This window comes from Somniosus microcephalus, chromosome 11 (assembly GCF_052327205.1).
Source record: "Somniosus microcephalus isolate GS21.2 chromosome 11, FLI_Smic_1.0, whole genome shotgun sequence".
NCBI classification, from domain to species: domain Eukaryota; kingdom Metazoa; phylum Chordata; class Chondrichthyes; order Squaliformes; family Somniosidae; genus Somniosus; species Somniosus microcephalus.
Window position 1 is genome coordinate 196,248,959 of NC_140997.1, and position 23,851 is coordinate 196,272,809.

At 51.9% G+C, this 23,851-nt stretch overlaps 1 long non-coding RNA gene across 1 annotated transcript; it reads right to left on the reverse strand.

Moving 5' to 3' along the window:
* Window positions 1–4,555: 4,555 nt before the first annotated feature.
* LOC147111097 (uncharacterized) lies at window positions 4,556–9,414 on the reverse strand. Its single transcript, XR_015080113.1, has 2 exons — window positions 9,174–9,414; window positions 4,556–4,809 (listed from the first exon to the last, which is right to left on the reverse strand). It is a non-coding gene; the product is annotated as an uncharacterized LOC147111097 (long non-coding RNA).
* Between the last annotated feature and the right edge of the window lie 14,437 nt (window positions 9,415–23,851).

A 23,851-nucleotide genomic window follows, 5' to 3' on the forward strand; every position in this document is an offset into this window, starting at 1 on the left:
TTCCTATGCGACACGGGCGCGCAGCGCAGCATCATCCCCGCGTCCGCCCTCGAGATCCAGCGAGGCGGCCGCGGCCCTGCGCTGGCTGCCACCAACGGCACCGACATCCGGACGTACGGCACCCGCACCGTCACCATCGACCTCGCAGGCCGCCGCTACCACTGGGAGTTTATCACCGCCAAGGTGCTCTCCCCGCTCCTCGGTGTGGATTTCCTGTGCGCCCATGGCCTGTTGGTCGACATGCCTCGGCGCCGCCTCGTGGACATGAACACCATGTCACCTATCCCGGGCGCCATGGCCCCCACCCCCCAACCCACCGAAATGGCGTGGCAGTGCCGCGCCCGCTCAACGGACGACTACTCCGCACTCCTGGCTGAGTTCCCAACCCTCACCAACCCAACCTTCTCCGCGAAGGTTGCTAAGCATGGGGTAGAACACTTTATCCCCACCACAGGCCCACCGGTGTATGCCCACGCCCGCAGGCTGGACCCGGCCAAGCTGGAGATCGCGCGGGCCGAGTTCGCCACAATGGAACAGCTTGGCATCATCCGCCGCTCCAACAGCCCCTGGGCCTCCCCACTCCACATCATCACCAAACCCGACTGGGGATGGCGCCCCTGCGGGGACTACCGGTGCCTAAACGACGCCACCACGCCGGATCGGTACCCCATACCGCACATTCAAGACTTCTCGGCTAGACTGGCTGGCCGCTCAGTCTTCTCCAAAGCCGACCTGGTGCGCGGTTACCATCAGGTGCCAGTCCACCCCACGGACATTCCCAAGACGGCCATAATCATCCCTTTTGGGCTATTCGAGTTCCTCCAAATGCCCTTCGGCCTCAAAAACGCGGCCCAGGCCTTCCAGTGGCTCATGGACTCGGTCCTCCGGGACCTGAAGTTCCTCTTTGTCTACCTGGATGACATCCTGGTCGTTAGTTCCTCCAAGCAGGAACACATCGAGCACCTCCGCACCCTGTTCCAGCGGCACAGTGAGCACGAGCTCATCATCAGCCCAGCCAAGTGCCAATTCGGCCTCAGCAGGATCGAATTCCTCGGCCACCACATCACGCAGGACGGAGCCATTCCCCTGCCCGCCAAGGTGCAAGCCGTCCAGCAGTTCCCCCGGCCTACCACCATCAAAGGCCTCCAGGAGTTCTTGGGGATGATCAACTTTTACAACCGCTTCATTCCCGGAGCGGCCTCCCTCATGCGGCCCCTATATGAAGCCCTCCGGGGTATGAAAGACAGAATGGCGATCGAGTGGTCGGCGGACATGTTGACCGCTTTTGACTCGACCAAAAAGGCGCTCGCCGACGCCACCATGCTCGCTCACCCACAGCCCAATGCCAGGGTGGCCCTCACCACGGACGCCTCCGACCACGCGGTCAGCGCCGTGTACGAACAGTGGGTCGACGGGGCCTGGCAACCGCTGGCCTTTTTCAGCCGCCAACTGCGCCCCCCGGAGGCCAAATACAGCGCCTTTGACCGCGAGCTCCTCGCACTGTACCTGGCAGTCCGCCATTTTAGATTTCTTCTGGAGGGCCGCCCCTTCACCGCGTTTGTCGACCACAAACCCCTGACATTCGCGATGGCGAAATCTGCGGACCCGTGGTCAGCCAGGCAACAACGCCAGCTCGCCGCGGTGTCCGAATTCACCACGGACATCCGGCACATCTCCGGTCGAGACAACGTGGTGGCCGACTGCCTATCCCGCCCCGCCGTCCACGGCGCACACCTGGCAGTGGACTATGCTCAACTGGCAGCGGAGCAACGCACCGACCCCGATCTGCTCTCCGCGCCCACAACCCTCCCAGGGCTGCGACTGACCGACGTCGCCTGTGGCCCGTCCGCCGTCACAGTCAAATGCAACACCTCCTTGGCGCAACCCCGCCCCGTAGTCCCGGCGTCATGGCGAAAACGGGTGTTCGACATCGTCCACGGCCTCTCACACCCCGGCACTCGCACGTCCATTAGACTGGTGGCCAACCGATTTGTCTGGCGCAGCCTGCGCAAAGATGTGCGCGTCTGGTCCAGATCCTGCATAGCTTGCCAGTGTGCCAAAATCCACCAGCATGTGAAAACCCCACTCGAGGAGTTCACCGTGCCAGAAAGAAGGTTCGACCACGTCCACATCGACCTCGTCGGCCCCCTGCCGCCATCACAAGGTCACACGCACCTGCTGACAATCGTGGACCGTACCACCCGCTGGCCCGAGGCCATTCCACTGACGTCCACCACCAGTGCCGACATCGCGAGGGCGTTCATCGGTACCTGGGTCGCTCGGTTCGGCGTCCCCTCCGACATGACGTCGGATAGAGGCCCGCAGTTCACCTCTGATCTGTGGGCCGCCATCGCCCGAAACCTCAGGGTGGCCGTTCACCGCACCACGGCTTACCACCCCCAAGCCAACGGACTGTGCAAGCGATTCCACAGGTCCATGAAGGCGTCCCTCCATGCCAGCCTCGAGGACGAGGCTTAGATCGACCGCCTCCCGTGGGTGCTACTCGGCCTACGCTCCGCGGTCAAGGAAGACCTGCAAGCCTCGGCGGCGGAACTCGTGCACGGCCAGCCGCTGCACGTACCCGGAGAGTTCCTGCCCACTGCCACGACCCCCTGGTCGGCTGACCAGCAACGCCGCGCTTTCGCCAACCGAGCACAACAGTTCGCTCCGGTACCCACCGGCCGGCACGGCGAACCAGCAACCCACGTACCACCTAGCCTGCACATGGCCAAATTTGTTTTCGTGTGCCATGACGCCCACCGAGGACCTCTACGGCCCCCATACGACGGACCCTACAAGGTACTCCAGACGGGGAACAAGTTCTTCCTCCTCGAAGTGGGCGGCAGAACTGACAAGGTGTCGGTCGACCGGCTCAAGCTGGTGCACCTAGAGCCCGACGAACCCGTTCAAGTGGGCCAACCCCCACCGCGGGGCAGACCGCCTAAGAGCCCGATGCGTCCGACCGCCCCGCTCCCGACACCAACTGCCAAGAGCTGTTCTGGCCGTGCCATCAAGCCGCCACGCCGGTTCGTACACTCCCTCCTAGCGGATTCTGGGGGGAGCTGTGTGGCGTACCGATCACAGAAAGGACACAATCCGCTTTCCGGTCCGTAGACTATAAATCAGGCGTCATGCCTTTAAGAAGGATCACACCTTTAAGAAACTCGATCTGCAACATAGTTAAGCCCAGAGCGGGGGAGGAGCAGTCGAAGCTGTGCACTGATGAAAGGCAGTCGTACTTTGTGTAGTCTCTGACTCCATTTTGTGTTCCGCATGCAGCCTCAACAATTAAACCTTTTCTGTTAAACCTCTCCGAGTTCAGTATTTTTTGCTAGGAGTACGTAGACTCCTACAGTACTCTTAAATGACATCCTCTGTGACTGTGGTGTATTGGGCTGGAAAGTGGAGTTGAGGTCGATGATCAGCCATGATCTTATTGAATGGCGGAGCAGGCTCCAGGGGCCGTATGGCCTACTACTCCTCTTATTTATTATGTTGTTATGTTCTTATTAACACCCCTTGCGCTTTATGTCCTCTCTGCAGCTTTTGGCACAGTCAACCACACCCAAACTGGATGGGGTAGATTTTCCAATCAGGTCAAATGGCACCTGAAAATGGGTACAATGCAAGGGGAATTGGGCACTAATCTTTGCCCCTGTTCTGCAACTGAATCCAAATTTCCTCTATTGCTTTTCTGGTGGCTGCACTTGACTGCACCTGAATGTATATTACATGCAAATTAATGTCAGATGGCTCTGCATACAAATTTCCTGAAAAATCACTGGGGGAATTTTAACCTGCTGATATTAGTGTTATTGGGACGGTAACAAGCTCTAAATGGGGTCGGTAGACGTACCGCCCCATTAACCCCGACGATCGGCCTGTTGCGACTTCCACAGGGGGTCTAGCACTGGGTGACCGGAAAGCCAGCCTGTTCCAGGCCCCTTTTAATATGCAAATGAGGTCCCATGACATAGCTAGGACCACGATATCCATTTTCGGAGAGAACTAGTCGGCACGAGCGCGGCACATGCCTTGAGATGCCAATTTACCGTCCACAGCTCGGCAGGTGGAATCAAATGTGGCCCAGTTGTCAAAACCACCGGGGCCTCTTTGCCACCATGAACTGCACAGCTGTTTCTAGGAAAGTGTAATGTGGGAAATATAACTGAATATTTATGTTTTGATCACCAATTTGATTTTTCCAAACTCATTACCAGTAACCTTGAAGAGAAATAGCTATGCCTGGTAACTTTTCTTCACAATATCTGAAAATCATTACCTGTACGGGATCTTTGGATTCAGACTAAATTGAGTAGTCCTTGGCACCAATCCCTTTAATGTGGCCACGACCCATGAGGCATTAAACGTGTCCACATTTCTATTACTGATAAAGATAGAAAGGAAAAAGATTTGGGCCTGATTATTTGCCATTCACTGACCATGTTCAGGAAATGCAGGCTGTTGCCAACTAAATGAATCAAGTCCAAAAAGAAATCATATCTTGTAGCGATTTGTGTGCATCGCCACTAAATAATCGAGTTCGACTTCGACGAACTATAAATAAGTTGTTTATTTACAGGAACAGGTTAAATACAACAGGTAAGGTAGCAGGTAAGATGGCTGACTGTAGGAGCACCGTGGTGTAGGTCTTTCTCCAGCGGGGACGCCACGAGGACTGACTAGAAGTTTCCGAGCTCAACTGCTAGCAGGTTCCGAGCTCAACTGCCAGCAGGTTCCGAGCTCAACTGCCAGCAGGTTCCAAGCTCTGACGTCATGATGTCACCACGCAGAGTACAGGAATGAAGCCTGAGTGCAGTAACAGATACATTTAAAGGTAAGTTAAAGGGAATTATGTATCTCAATGTAAGGGACAACCGGTGGTACCGCCACAATCTAATCTTTTGAATACAAGTTAGAAGTAGTTTATTCTTTATTATATGTTGGTACGACCACAATAGAAATATAATTTTCAGCCTTGATTACACTAGCTTCGAAGGGCATAAAAAAAGATTTCTGAGGAGAATGATTGCTAGGCTCACAACGCTAGGCCTGTTTTCGAGCACATAACCAGCGCGTTCCTGAATCGGGGGGACCTTAGCTCGGTCCGAAATTTGGCCTGTGACCTCAATTGCAATATTTGGATGAGCTGCCTGTTGTGCCTCCACCAGGCAGCTTGCCCATTTTAAATAGATGAACGTCGGGTCGCTTGCCTTGCTGGCAGCGGCCCAAAGGTAGCACCCGGTGGGGTGGAGCAACAATAGAGGTGGGGCCAATTGCGAGTACTTTGGGATCGGCGGGAGACCTCCTGCTCCACCTGGCACCACAGCAATGTTTAAAAAAAAAAAATTCTATTTAAAAACAAGTGAACCTTTGTTGGTGGCTGCTGAAGAATCCGCCTGCTCCACTCGTTGCAATCCAATTTCCACAAGTTGGCCTAAAGCAGACATTAGTTCCCCTCATTTACATACATAAGGTGCCTGTTTTAGGGGGCCGCCAGGGACACCTGAAAAATGGTCCGATGCAATATCAGGTCAGACCTCTTTCAGGCGCCCTTGAGTTGCAGGACATTGGTCTCCAAAATTGGCCCTCGATGTGCCTGTTTTACACCTATAAAATGGGCTCAACAAGGTCCATTTTCTACCCCTCAGGCCTTGAAATTACACTGCAAGGTATTAGTATATAAACGCTTGAAGTGTTTGTCTGAAATTCGTTTCTCTGATATTCTAGCAGAGGTTATTTTAAACAGGTTGCGATAAGTGTATGAACGTTAGTATCCCACCATTTAAATTCGGGATCTAAGATCTATCAGCTTATCCTAATAATTGTGCTGACTTCCTTTGCAAAAATTGGATTGAGAGGAGTCACGATCTCGGTCTTTAAAATGAAAGGTAAGGGTAAAGTTGACGGAAGCAAAGTACTTAACAAACTCTGGTCACAGGTCTAGAGGAAATAAATGTAAAATTAACAGAACTCTACTGAGACTAGAGATTAGCAGAATTTTTTCTCCCCCACAGAGTAGTAAATATGTGGAATGGACTCTTTCCCCACCCCCTTCACCCCCGCAGCAGTAAATGCTATAATGATTAACGGCTTTACAAAATAACTGGATAGATATCTGGTTATGGAAAAGCTTGAAAGTTATGGAGATAAGTACAAACAGAGATGATCAAATTCTCTATGGAGCATTCAGGCTCTTGTTCTGTAGCAACTCTCTGAGGGCTAAATTGGATAGCCCCCGAAAACAGGCGGGAGGATCGCGATGCGCGATTAACCCGCGCCCGTTGATTGCAATGCAGGCAGCTTGCCAACTTCACGCTGCCTGCTCATTATAATGATTTCAGCGTGCAGCCAGCGCTAACCGCGCTGTTTATTGGCTGCATTCATCAGCAGGGGGCCCAAAATCGTAACTTGCTAGCACCAGTTGAAGCGAGCCTGCACTGCTGGAAGCTAGCCTGCACCTCTTAATGGGGAGGTGCATTGTGGCTGGAGCAGGTGCTGGCAATCATTAAGGAAGTGAATCTGACCTGGGAAACAGTTAAAAATGGTGCAAGATGGGAGAGAGCAGGCTCCAAGGTTTTCAGACGCTGCACTGGTGGAAAGTAGGAGAGATGTCCTGTTTCTGCAGGGGGCCTGGAGACCCTCCAGACACACGCTCAAAAGGCAGTGGGAGCAGATAGCCGTGAAGGTCAATGCCAGGAGTCAAGCCCCGAGAACCTTCATGCAGTGCCGCAAGAAGTTCAATGACCTCACATGAGTGGTCAAGGTCACTGAATGCATCTTCAAATGCCATTTCCTACCAACTGCACCACTAGCCTCAGCCACTGCTCAATTCACCACACCCCCATCACTCACACCAACAATCTCTATCAATCAGGACTCATACCTAACATTCATATGCTTCACCTCACCCTCACACACTGAAGACTGCTGGAAGCCCCACACCTACATCTCACAGCTTGCACACACTGTCAGCTGTTCAACCACGACAGGCATATCACCTAAACACATTGCACCACACTCACTGACACATTTCCATTTCCCTTGAAGGACAAGGTGGCTCATAACTGGTGCCAGCAGAACCTAACCGGTGGGGGGCAGGTGTGCCTGCATTACCTGACCCCCATGGAGGAGACGGTGCTGGCCATAATTGGAATGGCCATTGCTGACTGGGACTGAAACCATCATACCTAATCCTCCTTCTCACATCCCACTTTCCCCTCATTCCATAATCTCTTCTGATTTACAAGCTGCAGATGGTGTCAGCATGCATCTCTTACTTTCCACCCCCCTCTGCTCACCACAACCTTACCCTTGTGTTTTTCTCCTTTCTGATACCCAAGAAGTACAACCTGGCCAGGCAGCAAGAAGACAGTAATGATGAAGACACACCATCACTTGATTTCACACTCGCAGCCACCAGCTCAGATACTGACACTGTGCGTAATTTAGTGGATAGCATAGAGGCGGGATCTGCACGTGGTGAGATGCCAGGCACAAGTGGGCTGCATCCGGAGCATAAGGAAAGAAAGACTTGCATTTATATAGCACCTTTCATGACCTCAGGACATCCCAAAGCGCTTTACAACTAATTAAGTAATTTTGAAGTGTAGTCACTGCTGTAATGTAGGAAACTCAGCAGCCAAATTGCACACAGCAAGCTCCCAAAACAGCAATGTGATAATGACCAGATAATCTGTTTCTGAGATGTTGATTGAGGGATAAATATTGGCCAGGAGCCGAGGATAATTCCCCTGCTCTTCTTTGAAATAGTGCCGTGGGATCTTTTACGCTCACCTCAGAGAGCAGACGGGGCCTTGGTTTAACGTCGCATCCGCAAGATGGGGGCAAGGAGAGCACAGGTGCCAGCTCGCCGGAGGGCGAGGTCACGCACAAGTTCTGCTGCAGAGGACTCAGATGAGGACTTCAATGGGGCAGGCTACATGAGAAGGTTGATGTGTATGCACATTGAAATGCTTGGTACATTGGGAAGCCTGCCAGAAAGCCTGCGTGCAATGTCAAGGAGCATGAAGGAGTCCAGTACCAACTTGGCACAGGGCTTTGCGCAGAGCTTGGAGCCCATCCTTTCCAGCTTGGAAGTGGTGGCCAACTCCATTAGCGCACTTGTGAACCCAACCATGATGCAGCGTCTGATGGCCAATGTCTCAGCTTGCATTGAAGCACAAGCAGCAGCCATCCAACATCTGAGGGCTGCAGTGGAAGCCCAGGCTGCTGTCACCCATGGTCAGCTTGCTGCCATACAAGCTTAGACTGCTGCCATACAGTGTTCAAAGGGTGTCACAGCAGTCAAGCAATCTGTCCTCCAGCTGATTACTAGGGTTGCTGAGACGCCGCCCCAGGGGAGTGGCAGTGGCTCCGTGGAGCACGAACCTGCTGTCCTTTCTCAGGAAGACAGCATTCATCCTCCCCGCCACTGCCACTCTGCCAGCGCCCTTGTTGTTGCCTGTCAGTCAGCCAGCCCAGACTGCTGCCGCCTATGCCGAGATGGTGCAGGCTGCAGACGGGCCTTCTAGGCCCAGAGCTGCACGAGGTTGTCCTCCAAGGCCATTTGCAGAGTCCCCCACTGAAAGTCAGCAGCCTTCCACCAGCCATGCTGCAGCCACTGGGTAGCACTGCGTAGGAGCACCAGGACAGGCAAAGGGACCCCAAAGACAGGCACTAAGGGAATGCAGAAAGGTGATTAGTTTATGATTTGATCTATAAATTTGTTTTGGAATGTTTGGGGGAGAAATTCACTATTGCTCCATTTGGGGTGCTAATTTTTAAAAGTTTGAAAAGTTAGTGCTAGGTGCTAACAATGTCAAACTTTTGAAAAATTTGCCGTTTGTGCTCCAAGAAGGAAGTGGGGTGCTAGATCAAGCACTCTACTTCCTTCTTGGAGTGCAATGGGCGCCAGGTGGGGTGGAGACTTCAGCAGCGCTTCACACTGGGCCGGGCAGTGCTGCCGCGTTCAAAGGCTCCTTCCCTCCCTTAAAGGGAAGGGCCATCGCTGCAGGCTCTGCAATATGAAAAGTACCTACCTGGATCACCAAGGCAGCCGCGATCCCGCGCGATCAGCCTGGTGCTCAAGCAGATTGCCGGGCTGATCGATCGCGGGCAGGAACCCGCGAAAAAAACTGGAACAAGAAAGGTAAGTTTTTTTTTTTACGTACCTCAGCCACCTCGCCTTTAATCATCGCCCCCGAAGCGGCCATCCGCCTGATGCACACCTCCTGCAGCTGTCGGTGTTTTTGACCAGCGCTGCTGCAGGGGGCGGAAGTCAATTTTGGGTCCGAGGTGCTACCGGGGCGATGCGCACAGCGATGATGTCATGATCTCTGGGCAAAGGAGATCGGGGCGCAACACTCCTGACAAATATGGCAGGAGTCGATGTCAGCATCGCGCCCAGTTGTAAAGCCATTTGCGCCCTGTTAGCGCCCCCCGGGGGTGTTAACGGGAGGTGCAAAGGCACCCAATTTCGCCCCCTTTATTTTGCGGTGTCTTATATTTTTGCATTGTGGCCAAGCGGACGCTGTGAGGGGCAGTGACAGAGGGAGGGTAAGGCATGGGACTGTTGGTGAATGGGGAATTGGGGTTACGGTTACTGGTATCATACTCAAATTCATCCTTCACAGACAGCCCGGGCAGAAAGGGACTGTCTAGGTTGCCTCCTCCCTTCCTCTTCCTCTTCTTCCTCTTCCTCATCCTCCTGCTCCTCAGCTGTTTGCCGTATAGCTGGTGGCAAGGGCTGTGCCCTCATGATTGCGAGGTTGTGCAGCATGCAGCGAACCACCATGAATCTTGACACCTGCTCTGCCGAGTACTGCAGGGCTCCTCCAGAGCGGTCCAGGCAGCAGAAGCATTGTTTCAGCACGCCAGTGGACTGTTCTATCACATTTCGTGTGGCAGCATGGCTTTTATTCTATGCATGCTGTGCAAGTGTGCGTGGGTTGTGCACCGGAGTCATGATCCATGTCATTGGCGGATAGCCCTTGTTGCCCAGTAGCCACCCTTTAGTTTACCATGGTGGCTCAAATGCAGATGGCACAGCGGACTGCCGCAGAATGAAGGCATCAATACTGCTGGCAGAATAAGTGGGCATTGACCTGCATGATTCGCACACCAGCTGAACCTTGAGGGAGTGAAATGCCTTTTGGTTCCGGTATAGGGCAGAATTGACATGCAGTGCCCGCAAAGCGATGTACGGCAGTCAATGGCAACCTGCTTTCAATCATAGCAAAGCCACGTGCTCGCTCCGCCAGCTGGTCTCTGCCAAGAGAGAATGAAATGTAGTCAGCTCTCTTTGAATAGAGAGCCTCAGTGACCTTTCTTCTGCAACAATGGATGGCAAACTGGGAGATGTTACAAATATCTCCAGCTCCAGCCTGGAAGGATCCTGACACATTAAAGTTCATCGTCGCGGTCACCTTCACAGCCACTGGCAATGCGGTCCTTGCCCTGCTATGTGGTTGCAGTTGTGGCTGCAGCAGGTGGCAGATTTCAGTGAGGACATCCTTACTGAAGCTTAGACGTCTCACACATTGTTCCTCGCTGCGGCTCAGGTAAGGTCCCGGCAGATTGGAAAACTGCTAATGTAACACCCTTATTTAAGAAGGGAAGTAGACAAAAAGCTGGAAACTATAGACCAGTTAGCCTAACATCTGTGGTTGGCAAAATGTTGGAGTCCATTATTAAGGAAACAGTAACAGAGCATTTGGATAAACATAATTTAATAGGACAGAGTCAGCATGGTTTTACGAAGGGGAAGTCATGTTTGACAAATTTGCACGAATTCTTTGAGGATGTAACATACAGGGTGGATAAAGGAGAACCAGTGGATGTAGTGTATTTGGACTTCCAAAAGGCATTTGACAAGGTTCCACACAAAAGATTACTGATCAAGATAAAAAATCACGGGATTGGGGGTAATATACTGGCATGGGTGGAAGATTGGCTATCTAACAGAAAACAAAGAGTTGGGATAAATGGTTCGTTCTCGGGCTGGCAATCAGTAACTAGTGGTGTTCCGCAGGGGTCAGTGCTGGGACCCCAACTCTTTACAATCTATATTAACGATTTGGAGGAAGGGACCAAGTGCAACATATCCAAGTTTGCTGACGATACAAAGATGGGAGGGAAAGCAGTGAGTGAGGAGGACATAAAAAACCTGCAAAAGGACATAGACAGGCTAAGTGAGTGGGCAGAGATTTGGCAGATGCAATATAATGTTGGAAAGTGTGAGGTTATGCACTCTGGCAGAAAAAAATCAAAGAGCAGTTATTATCTAAATGGAGAGAAACTGCAAAGTGCTACAGTACAAAGGGATCTGGGGGTCCTGGTGCATGAAAAACAAAAAGTTAGTATGCAGGTGCAGCAGGTGATCAGGAAGGCCAATGGAATCTTGGCTTTTATTGCAAGGGGGATGGAGTATAAAAACAGGGAAGTCTTGCTGCAGTTATACAGGGTATTGGTGAGGCCACACCTGGAATACTGCGTGCAGTTTTGGTTTCCATATTTAAGAAAAGATATACTTGCTCTCGAGGCGGTTCAGAGAAGGTTCACTCAGTTGATTCCAGAGATGAGGGGGTTGACGTATGAGGAAAGGTTGAGTAAGTTGGGACTCTACTCATTGGAGTTCAGAAGAATGAGAGGCGACCTTATCGAAACATATAAGATTGTGAGGGGGCTTGATCGGGTGGATGCGGTGAGGATGTTTCCACTGATGGGTGAGACTAGAACTAGGGGGCATAATCTTAGAATAAGGGGCTGCCCTTTCAAAACTGAGATGAGGAGAAACTTCTTCACTCAGAGGGTAGTAAATCTATGGAATTTGCTACCCCAGAGAGCTGTGGAAGCTGCAACATTAAATAAATTTAAAATGGAGATAGACATTTTCCTAGCAGATAAGGGAATTAGGGGTTACGGGGAGAGGGCAGGGAAGTGGACGTGAGTCTAGATTCAGATCAGCCATGATCCTATTGAATGGCGGAGCAGGCCCGAGGGGCCGTATGGCCTACTCCTGCTCCTATTTTTTATGTTCTTATGTTCTTAAAATTACTCCCTGAACACCCTGGGCGGATATGGCCCCCTCCTCCTCCCTCTTCTAGCTGCTTATCCTCCTCTGCGTGCCCTCTGCTCATTCTCCCAGTCACGCTCTATTCCAAGGGGAATGCTTACTAATGCACCCACGTCTGGCAGCAACTGGTTTGTGCAGAAGCCTTAAAGTCAGGAAAAAGTCCTTCAGCACCTGCTACACCACTCCCTGTAGCCTTTTGCAATTTGAAAGAACTATGAAAAGCACCAAACACGTGTAGAATCGTAGCATCAGCCAGAGGAAATCAACCAGCAACTAACCTGTAAGTAGTTGAAGATCCCTTTAAGTAGCACTGGTGGGGGGTGCTTCCTGCTGCTTAAAATGTGTTCAACAGTGCAAGGTTAAGAGAGGGCGTTGGCTGGAGTGTTGAGCTCCAAAATGGCACCGCTGGCGTCAAATCAGCATTCCCGCTGATTGACATCAGACGTCATGATCTGCCTACTCTGCATACTGCCGGCAGACGTTAGCTGAGGGCTTGCTAATGCCTTCACCAATGTGGTGTCCGGCGCGATTTGCAGCAGAAGTGTGCGCATGCACGTAAGACGCCATTTTGGTAACCAAATGACACCCATAGCGCCAAACAACAGGCGATACTGATCCCAATTAAGCGCCCTCTGAATGTAATAGAAACATAGAAGCTAGGAGCAGGAGTAGGCCATTCGGCCCCTCGAGCCTGCTCCGCCATTTAATGAGATCATGGCTGATCATCCAAATTCAGTACCCTGTCCCTGCTTTCTCCCCGTATCCCTTGATCCCTTTAGCCTTAAGAAATATATCCAACTCCTTCTTGAATATATTTAATGAATTGGCCTCAACTGCCTTTTATGGTAGAGAATTCCACAGGTTCACCACTCTCTGGGTGAAGAAATTCCTCCTCATCTCTGTCCTAAATGGCTTACCCTTATCTTTAGACTGTGACCCCTGGTTCTGGACTCCCCCGCCATCGAGAACATCCTTCCTGTATCTGGTCTGTCTAGTCCTGTTAGAATTTTATAAGTTTCAATGAGATCTCCTCTCATTCTTCTAAACTCCAGCGAATATAAGCCCAATCGACTCAATCTCTCCTCATACGTCTTTCCTGACATCCCAGGTATCAGTCTGGTGAATCTTCGCTGCACTCCCTCCATGGCAAGGACATCCTTCCTCAGATAAGACGAACAAAACTGCACTCAAGGTGTGGTCTCACCAAGGCCCTGTACAACTGCAGCAAGACATCCTTGCTCCTGTACTCGAATCCTCTCACTATGAAGGCCAACATACCATTTGCCTTCTTAACCGCCTGCTGCACCTGCATGCTTACCTTCAGTGACTGGTTATACTGCATCTGCCATGCATCTGCCCAATCACCCAACCTGTCCAAATCATACTGGGGTTTCTCGGCATCCTCCTCACAGCACACATGCCCACCCAGCTTTGTGTCATCTGCAAACTTGGAGATATTACACCTAGTTCCCTCGTCTAGATCATTAATATATATTGTGAATAGCTGGGGTCCTAGCACCAATCCCTGCGGTACCCCACTAGTCACTGCCTGCCACTCAGAAAAAGACCCGTTTATTCCAACTCTTTGCTTCCTGTCTGCCAACCAGTTCTCTATCCAAGTCAGTACCTTACCCCCAATCCCATGTGCTTTAACTTTACACGCTAATCTCTTATGCGGGACCTTATCGAAAGCCTTCTGAAAGTCCAAATACACCACATCCACTGGTTCTCCCTTATCTATTCTACCAGTTACATCCTCAAAAAATTCCAGTAGATTAGTCAAGCACAATTTACCTTTTGTAAATCCATAATTCACTTTGTCCGATCCCGTCACTGTTTTCCAAGTGCTCTGCTATTACACCTTTTATAATGGACTCTAGCATTTTCCCCACTACCGATGTCAGGCTTACCGGTGTATAATTGCCCGTTTTCTCTCTACCACCTTTTTTGAATAGTGGGGTTACATTAGCTACCCTCCAATCCATGGGAACTGTTCCAGAGTCTATAGAATTTTGGAAGATGACCAGCAATGCATCTACTATTTCTAGGGCCACTTCCTTAAGTACCCTAGGATGTAGATTATCAGGCCCTGGGGATTTATCGGCCTTCAACCCCGTCAATTTCCCTAACACCATTTCCCTACAAATACTGATTTCATTCAGTTCCTCCCTCTCATTAGACCCTATGTTCCCCGACATCTCTGGGAGGTTATTTGTGTCCTCCTTTGTGAAGACAGAACCAAAGTATGTATTTAATTGGTCAGCCATTTCTTTGTTCCCCATTATAAATTCCCCTGATTCTGCCTGCAAGGGACCTACGCTTGACTTCACCAATCTTTTTCTCTTCACATATCTATAGAAGCTTTTACAGTCAGGTTTTATGTTCCCTGCAAGCTTATTCTCATACTCTATTTTCCCCCTCTGAATTAATCCCTTTGTCCTCCTTTGCTGAATCCTAAACTGCTCCCAATCCTCAGATTTGCTGCTTTTTCTGGCCAATTTATATGTCCTCTCCTTGGATCTTATGCTATCCCTAATTTCCCTTGTTAGCCATGGTTGAGTCACCTTCTTTGTTTTATTTTTATGCCAAACAGGGATGAATAAATTGTATAGTTCATCCATGCGATCTTTAAATGTTTGCCATTGCCTATCCACCGTCACACCTTTAAGTAACGTTCCCCAATCCATCCTAGCCAACTCGCATCTCATACCATCGTAGTTTCCTTTATTTAAATTCAGGACCCTAGTCTCTGAGTCAAATACTTCACGCTCCATCTTAATGAAGAATTCTATCATATTATGATCGCTTCACCCCAAGGGGCCTCGCACAACAAGATTGCTAATTAATCCTTTCTCATTACATAATACCCAGTCTAAGATGGCCTGATCTCTGGTTGGTTCCTCGACATATTGGTCCAGGAAACCATCCCGTATACACTCCAGGAATTCCTCCTCCACAGTATTGTTACTAATTTGATTAGCCCAATCTATATGTAGATTAAAGTCACCCATGATAACTGCTGTGCCCTTATTGCACGCGTCTCTAATTTCCCGTTTAATGGCAACCCCATACTCAGCATTACTGTTTGGGTGTCTGTATACAACTCCCACTAACGTTTTCTGCCCCTTGGTATTTCTCAGCTCTACCCATACAGATTCTACATCATCAGAGCTAATATCCTTCTTTACTATTGTGTCAATCTCCTCTTTAACTAGCAATGCTACCCCACCTCCTTTTCCTTTTTGCCTGTCTTTCCTGAATATTGAATACTCCTGGATGTTGAATTCCCAGCCTTGGTCACCCTGGAGCCATCTCTCCGTAATCCCAATTATATCATATCCATTTACATCTATTTGCGCAGCTAATTCAGCCACCTTATTACGAATGCTCCTCGCATTAAGACACAAAGCCTTCAGGCTTGTTTTTTTAACACTCTTAGGCCTAGAAATTCATTATAGCCACTTTTGGGGCGGTAAAGTCGGGCGACCGCTAAAGCTTGCACCCGGCGCAAATTCGAGGCCAGTTCTCCGATATTCATTAGCTTCGCCCTAAGAGTTTGCTCGAGCGCTAAAACTGGCGATGCACGCCTCTCTTTAGGCGCTAAGCCGGAGGTGCTGAGCGAGAGCGCCGAGGCCGGGCGCAGCGCAGGTGCGGCCATTTCTTGATTGACAGCAGACACCCTGGCACCGGCCAGCTCTTAAGGGGGAAGGGTCGACTTGGTCTGCTGCCACGCCCTGCACACTGGAGCCCTGCAGCTAGGCCTGAACACTGCTGCTGGACCCAAATAGCGCCTGAAACCATGGAGAAGGCCCGTGAACGAGCGCAGCGCTTCTCAGAGCTTGATCTGAGGGTGCTGGTTGGTGCTGTGGAGAAGAGAAGCCATATTTTGTTTCCGGACAATGGCAGGAAGCCGCCGGCCCGCGTCTACCGGAGAGCCTGGAGGCATGTCGCCACCAAGGTGTCATCCAACAGCGAGGTCCCCAGGAGCGGTGTCCAATGCCGCAAAAAGCTGAATGACCTCGCCAGGATTGGCAGGGTGAGTACCCTTTCCAGTGTCCTCCTCATCCTTGCATGTGCACCTCACATTATGGGCAAAGGGACCTGAAAGCCCTAATGGCCAGCCCTCATGCAGCAGCTATGGGACACTCATGAACATCAATTGCACATTGTGCACTTAACACACTGGCCAGGCTATTCGACCATGGGAGGCAGTGCACACAAGATCAGGGCTACACACTGGCCAGGCTATTCCACCATGGGAGGCAGTGCACACAAGATCAGGGCTACACACTGTACTTAGAGGCCGTCCTTTCTCTTGCAGGCCAAGCTGGCCAATAATAAGAGGAGCCGGAATGCGACTGGGGGAGGCGGACCCCAGATCCAGCCGCTCACCGAGCTGCAACATCGCATGGAGCGCATCATGGGTGCCCGGGTGATTGGCCCCGTTGCATCTGGAGATGCCGACCCTGTTCTGGGCACCAATGGTAAGGACATCACCTTTTGAACCTCTCTCGTCCCACTTGCGCATCAGATCTACATCCTTTGCCACTGTCCGACCAATGCACTGAATGCCACCACTCATGCATCCCTCGCTGACGCCCTCTCCTCACTCTAAAGTTACTCTTGTGCCTTCCTGCTTTCAGATGGTGAGGAGGAGGTCCCTGAAGTTGCCAGTGACTTCCCTTCAGAAGAGGAGGAGGAGGAGGAGCAAGAGGAAGGCGGCCCATCAGGGGAACCCTCAGCCGCGGCAACCCATGCCAATGTAGGGGACACGTCTTCCCTGGAGGGGAGCGTGGGGGAAGTGTCGGAGGGGAGGGTAGCTCCTGGGACCAGCGGCCTGCAGAAACGCGGGAGGGGGGTGGAAGCTCAGCGGCCTTCTCCCCAGAGGGGGGAAGGGTCGGAGGGGAGTCCAATTGCTGGGCCCAGTGGCGTCCAGCAACGCAGGAAGGGTCGGCCAGCTTGGCGGCCTTCTCCCCAGAGGGAGAGTCCGGCCTCCAGTCCAGAGACGGCCAACGCTGAGGAGATGCGCCGCCTCGAGGACTTGTCCGTGGACTCGGAGCGCCGGCACACGGAGCTCATGGGGGTAGTGGCACGGTTGCCTGAGGCCATCGAGTCCCTGTCTCGGAGTGTGACCGAGTTCGGGGCCTCACAGGCCACCAGTCGGGCGGAATTCAGGGCAGCTCAGGCAGCGAGTGGCCAGATGATCAGTGGTGCCGTGCAGTCACTGGGTGCTCTGATGCGGTCACTGAACAGGTCAACACGGGCACTCACTGCTGCCACACTCGCTGTGTCAGCCAGGCATCGCCAGGGCACCCGGCGCGCTGCAGCAGCACAGCGGTCTGTCCCTCGGCAGATTGGTGCGCATGCTGCAGTGCTGGCCCGGCCGAGTGCCAGTGTCTCAGGTGACCAGCGAGCGCCTGCCATCCGCCAGCTTGCCCCCATTCCTCCAGCCGCCACTGCCACTCCCCCAGTGGAGCTGCCAGGAGCTGCTGCAGCGACTGATGCTGGCCAGGCACAGCTGCAGCATTCACCAGCTGGCCCCTCGACGGCCAGACCTCGTCTAGGCCGACCCCCAAGGGCATCTGCCGTCACGACATGTGCCCCTCAGGAGCCTGCCCCCAGCCTTGCAGCAGCCAATGGCCTCACTTTGAGGAGGAGCAGCAGGACGTGCAGGGGCCGCCAAAGTTTGCGGAAGGCATCGCCCTCGCGGGCCACTAAGTAGAGGGTGTGTCCAAATGTTGTGTTTTCTGGAATGTGTGTTTTGTGAAGGCCGAGGATGAAGGCCATTTTTGTTTACATCTTTTGTTAATGCTCCCCAGGTTGTGGGAGTGAGTCATGTGTGTGAGTGTTTGAGTTTGTACAATAAACCATTTTATTTATTCACATTGTCCATGTTTGATCTTTGAAGTGTTTGTTGCCTTAACCGGCTGACGGCTTGCGGAGCGGCTGCAATCATGTTCTTTCATTGGCACAAGCCATTCCCTGACAGGGGGCCTAGAAGTGACGGTCAATAAGCCGCCGACGGGCGGCCCTTGGACCTTCTGCCTCCCTCCTGGGCTGGTACTCCTCGTCCTCCTCCTGCTCCTCCTCCTGAGGTGGTGGTCCAACGTGAGGTGGCAGTGCCTGAGTCCTGCGGATAGCCAGGTTGTGCAGCATGCAGCAAACGACGACGAATTGGGAGACTCGCTCCTGCGAATACTGGAGGGCTCCCCCGGAGCGATCCAGACAGCGGAACCGTTGCTTGAGGACGCCGATTGTTTGTTCTATGATGTTCCTATTCGCTTGATGGCTCTCGTTGTATGCCTCTTCAGCAGGGGTCGTGGGCGCGCGGAGCGGGGTCATGAGCCAGGTACACAAAGGATAGCCTTTGTCCCCGATAAGCCATCCTCTTGGGTGAGGCTGTGCCTGGAACATGTCAGCCACAGTTGTCTGTCGCAGGATAAAGGCATCGTGGCTGCTGCCTGGAAAGTGGGCATTGACAGCTAGGATGCGCTGCCTGTGGTCACACACCAGCTGTACGTTGAGGGAATGGTAGCCCTTCCGGTTGCGGTAATCCTCGGCATGCTCCAGAGGTGCCCGCAAAGCCACATGCGTGCAGTCAATGGCGCCCTGCACCATGGGGAAGCCCGCTATTCTTGCAAATCCCACTGCACGCTGCTGCTGCTTGTCCAGGGTCATGGGGAAGGAGATGAATTGACGTCTCCTTCTGAAAAGGGCATTGGTCACCTGGCGGATGCAGCAATGCACGGCGAACTGGGAGATGTTAGCGATGTCCCCAGCAGCGGATTGGAAGGAGCCGGTGGCATAGAAGTTGAGAGCCACCGTCACCTTCACTGCCACCAACAGAGACGTCCTGCGCATCAGCTGTGGACGCAGATCTCTGTGCAGCAGCTGGCAGATGTCTGCAACCACCTCCCTTCTGAATCGCAGCCTCCTAACACACTGCGCGGCAGACATGGTCAGATAGGAGGACTGCTGGCGGTATACCCTGGGTGGGTAAGGCCTCACTTGGCGACGCCTGTTGCCCCCTCTGCGTCTAGCCAGGGCTGCCACTCTCTCACGGCGTCTGTAAGCCCTTCCGGCATAAGGCTGAAACTCAGCGTTGGCACCCAATGCAGCCCCCATTATATGCTGGCAAACACTGAGATCTCAATGAAGGCAAAGATAATTGCTAAGCTGTGGCCTGAGCCAAAAATACCTGTCCTAGTGTTGGGCCAAAGCAGTAAGCTCTCCTCCTTGGTCTCTCTCCAAAAAACCGTTGCACAAGAGTGAATGCTGCAAAATGGCTGGCCTTTATAGTGCAGGGTAAGTGCCCTTTAATTTGCGCTCCCCGTGGCCCGCCTCGGCTGTGTACCGTTCCACTTCACAGTCATTAGGGCCGCCCGGCGCACAATGGGGCGGCGCGAGTGAAGTTCCGGTTCCGGGCGCACAAAGGGCGTTGCACGACGAAATGACGTCATGATCTGCGCGCGCAGCAGGGCGCGCGCTAAGACTTTGCACCAGTGCTAAATGTCTACTGAAGTTGGGGCGAGGCGCAGATCGCGCTGCGCCCAGGCGCTAAGCGTCTAGCGCTCGAGATCTACTCCTCCTAAGGCGCTAACGGCTGGCGCGCCCAACTGAATTTCTAGGCCTTAGTCCTTTTAGAATTATTATTTACTGTGGCCATGTTTGATTTAAACCCTTGATTTCTCTGACTGCCACTTTAGCTTTTCTCCTTCCTGTCTTTTGCTTCTATCCTTGCTTCCCTTTCCTCTGTCTCCCTGCACAGGTCCCCAAACCCCTGCCATTTTAGTTTAAACCCTCCCCAACAGCACTAGCAAACACTCCCCCTAGGACATCGGTCCCGGTCCGGTCCCGGTCCTGCCCAGGTGCAAACCGTCCAGTTTGTACTGGTCCCACCTCCCCCAGAACCAGTTCCAATGTCCCAGGAATTTGAATCCCTCCCCCTTGCACCATTGCTGTAGTCACGTAGTCATCTGAAATATCCTTCTATTTCTACTCTGACTAGCACGTGGAACTGGTAGCCATCCTGAGATTACTACCTTTGAGGTCCTATTTTTTCATTTACCTCCTAACTCCCTATATTCAGCTTTTAGGACCTCATCCCGGTTTTTACCTATATCATTGGTACCTATATGCACCACAACAACTGGATGTTCTCCCTCCCCCTCCACAATGCCCTGCAGCCACTCCAAGACATCCTTGACCCTTGCACCAGGGAGGCAACATACCATCCTGGAGTCTCGTTTGCGGCCGTAGAAATGCCTATCTATTCCCCTTACAATAGAATCCCCTATCATTGTAGCTCTCCCACTCTTTTTCCTCCCGTCCTGTGCAGCAGAACCACCCACGGTGCCAGGAAGTTGGCTGCTGCTGCCTTCCCCCGATAAGCCATCTCCCTCAACAATATCCAAATTGGTATATCTGTTTGAAAGGGGGATGGCCACAGGGGACCCCTGCACTACCTGCCTGCACCTACTACTCTGCCTGGTGGTCACCCATTCCCTTCCTGCCTGTGCAGCCTTTACCTGTGGTGTGACCAACTCCCTAAATGTGCTATCCACTATGTCCTCAGCACCACGAATGCTCCAGTATGTATCCATTCGCAGCTCCTGCGCCACAATGCGGTCTGTCAGTAGCTGCAGCTGGATACACTTCCCGCACACATGGTCCTCAGGGACACAGGAAGTGTCCCTGATTTCCCACATAGTGCAGGAGAAGCATGCCACGGGGCCGAGCTGTCATGCCATGACTTACCCTTTAATTAATTTAAATTAATTTAAATCAAATCAATACCACTAATTACACTACAATTAAATGATATTCTCAAAGGCCCTTGGTTACTCGCACTCCACGATACACAACAGGGACCATAGAAACTATAACCACAAAAATTAAGACCTTCTAAATTTTATAAACTATTAATCTTAACTGTCAAACTATAGAGTAGTATAGATAGTCACCTGGCCATACTCACCCAATCCTCTGCTTCCTCTTGCCCGCATCACTTTTTGAATCGTGACGTGGCTCCGGAACGCCAACGCCGGTCTGTGAGTTTGGTAAGCCTTGTACCGCCGCTCTCTCTGCTCCCGACACTGGCCTCAATCAGCTCCCTCCCCTTGTGCTGACGTCACTTTTGACTTCTGATGTCACTCTTTGAAAATTCTGCTGGTGCTGAGTTGGTACTGCCGCTGCCTCCTCACCGCTCCTCCCAGGTCTGCACTGCCGCCACTGCTGCTGCTGCTGTGGGGCCTACCTCCGCCTCGGGCTCTCTTTTATCACCGCCGCTGCCTCGCCGCTCCTCCCAGGTCCGCACTGCCACCGCCGCTGCTGCTGTGAGGCCTACCTGCGCCTCGGGCTCTCTTTTTATCGCCGATGTTGCCTCACCGCTCCTCCCAGGTCCACACTGCCACCGCCGCTGCTGCTGCTGGTGTGTAGAATGCATTGGGTTAGTAATATACTTTGGTAACATTCAATTGCTATTGTGGAATTTCACTCAATTGCTATTGTTGGCTCAGGAAGAAAATTAAGTTTCTCTTCGAGGTCTTACCTGTAGTAATTTACCTCCCACAGGAGATTAAACAAATTAGAGACCCCATAGGATTGCAAATTGTATATACCCAAATGGAAGAGCAGACACATGTTCCAATGTGCTTTTTTGTCATGAAATTCTTTCTTACGTTCTTAATCAACAGCCTGAATCAAAATTCATTCCAGAGGGAATAGGTATAGAGCAAAAATCAGCTGAATTGTTTCTGATTCTCCTGATTTTTTGGCAAGCTTACAGTGGTGTGCACTCAGTTTTTGCTTGTTATAGTGATTGGAATTGTAAATGGTATTTTAATACGAATGAATGTAATAATCCAAATACTTATAATAATAGAAAATTACATTTTGTTAAATGATGCAGATTTGGACAACACACAGAAGGGATATACTGCTTTAGTTGTTTTCATAGTTTCAAGAACACACTGTATAATGTACTGAGTGATTGAATGAATAAGGAGATAAAAAAAGAAAATAATTATACTAGCCATGATTTTGGAGAGGCCTGACATCCCTTCTCCTGCTCCCTGAATCGCTTCTGCTCCCATAATCTCCAAAGCCTCCCGTCATAAGCTGGTTATGTGCAGCTTTCTCCTACAAGCAGATAGAACAGGACTATATGTTGGAAAGAGGAAGAAGATCTGTGCCCCAGAAATGCCCAGGACATGAGCCAGCTTTATATGAATGTATCAACATGCAGCATTAAGGACCCTTGAGATAGGATTGCACGTGGTGGTTCATATTATAGGATGAAAAATTCGGTTGCTTTGCGCCTCCCGTTAGGGGCGCAAAGCAACTAGCGTCCGGGCGCAGAGCCACCATCGCCACCTGCGAAATTCAGTGGGAGGTTAGCAACAGCCCTGCTCGTGCCCCCGCCGCGATCTTCTGTAGCGCCCCCTGACTTACCGCCAGACGCTATGTCCGACGGGGTCAGGGGGGCCTACCTGTGGCCAGGGCGGCGCTAATTAAAGGTGAGGTGCCGGGCGGTCATTTTTGTTGCTGGCTGCCTGCCAGCACCTGCCCCCGTTGCCGTCCCTGGCCTCCTATTCAGCACCCCACCGCGGAGTGCCGGCTGCGCTCCGTGAGCTCGGCACTTCTCTTGAGTGCCGGTCTCTTTTGCCGGTACTCCAATCCCTGGTAGCCCAGCTGGGCCCCGGGTCATGCTGTGCAAGGCCTCTCCCATTTAATAAGGGGAGGAAGGCCTGCAGTACCGCGGCACGTAGCGCTGCGATATTCCCTCGCAGCGCCCCAAGAGGGAGGTGGGGCACTTCCACTAGCGCCCTGCTTCCCTCTTGGGGCGCTACCGATGAATTTTGGCTGTGGGGGTGCTAATTTTTTCGGGACGCTAAAAGTAGCACACTGGCGAAGTTAGCACCCCAAAGGGGGCGTGACTCAATTTTTCCCTCATGGTGTCATAACGGCACAGAAGGAGGCCAGTCACCCCATCGAGTCCGTGCCGGCTTTCTGTAGAGCAATCCAGTCAGTCCCATTCCCCCACTCTGTCCCTGTAGCCCTGCAAGTTTATTTGCCTCAAGTGCCTATCCAGTCTCTCCTTGAAAACATTGAGGGGGAGAAATTTGGTACCGCCCCGTTTGGGGCGCAATTATCTGCTCGGCGCAAACTTTAGCACCTGGTGCTAATTATTGCCTCTGACTGCAAACTTGGCTTCTATTGCCCCTGGAGGTAATTGGAGCGGTAAATCAGGCGCTACACACCTCTCTTCAGGTGCTAACGCCAAGGAGCGAGGCGCTGCCTCAGAGTGCTGGCGAAGCTCATGTGATGTCAGTCAGCAATGGAACACAGACACACTGGCGCCGGTCGGTTCTTAAAGGGGAGGGTCGATCTTGCTCTCCATCCACACCCTGCTCATTGCAGCCTTGAATCTCGGCCTGGAGAGACCTGTATATCAAATCTGCTGGAAAGAACAATGGAGAGACCCAGGGAAAGAGCTCAGAGTGCAGTCCCCATAGACTCTTCTAAATCGATGCAAGGAAGGTCAAATCAAAATGAACCTGCAAAGTGCTGCTCAGTACCCAAAACTCCTTCACACAGTGTTGAATCTCTCCCTCTCTCTCAAAATGCGTGGTGCAAAAATGTTGCCAACAAAAAGAGGCAGGAAGCGGTCGCATATAAATAGCGCTCCCCCAGTCCCTTCCTGACTGCAAAACATTCCCCTCAACCTGTCGTTGCTAGCGGCAGACAGAAAGGCAGGGGGTGCCACTCAATATC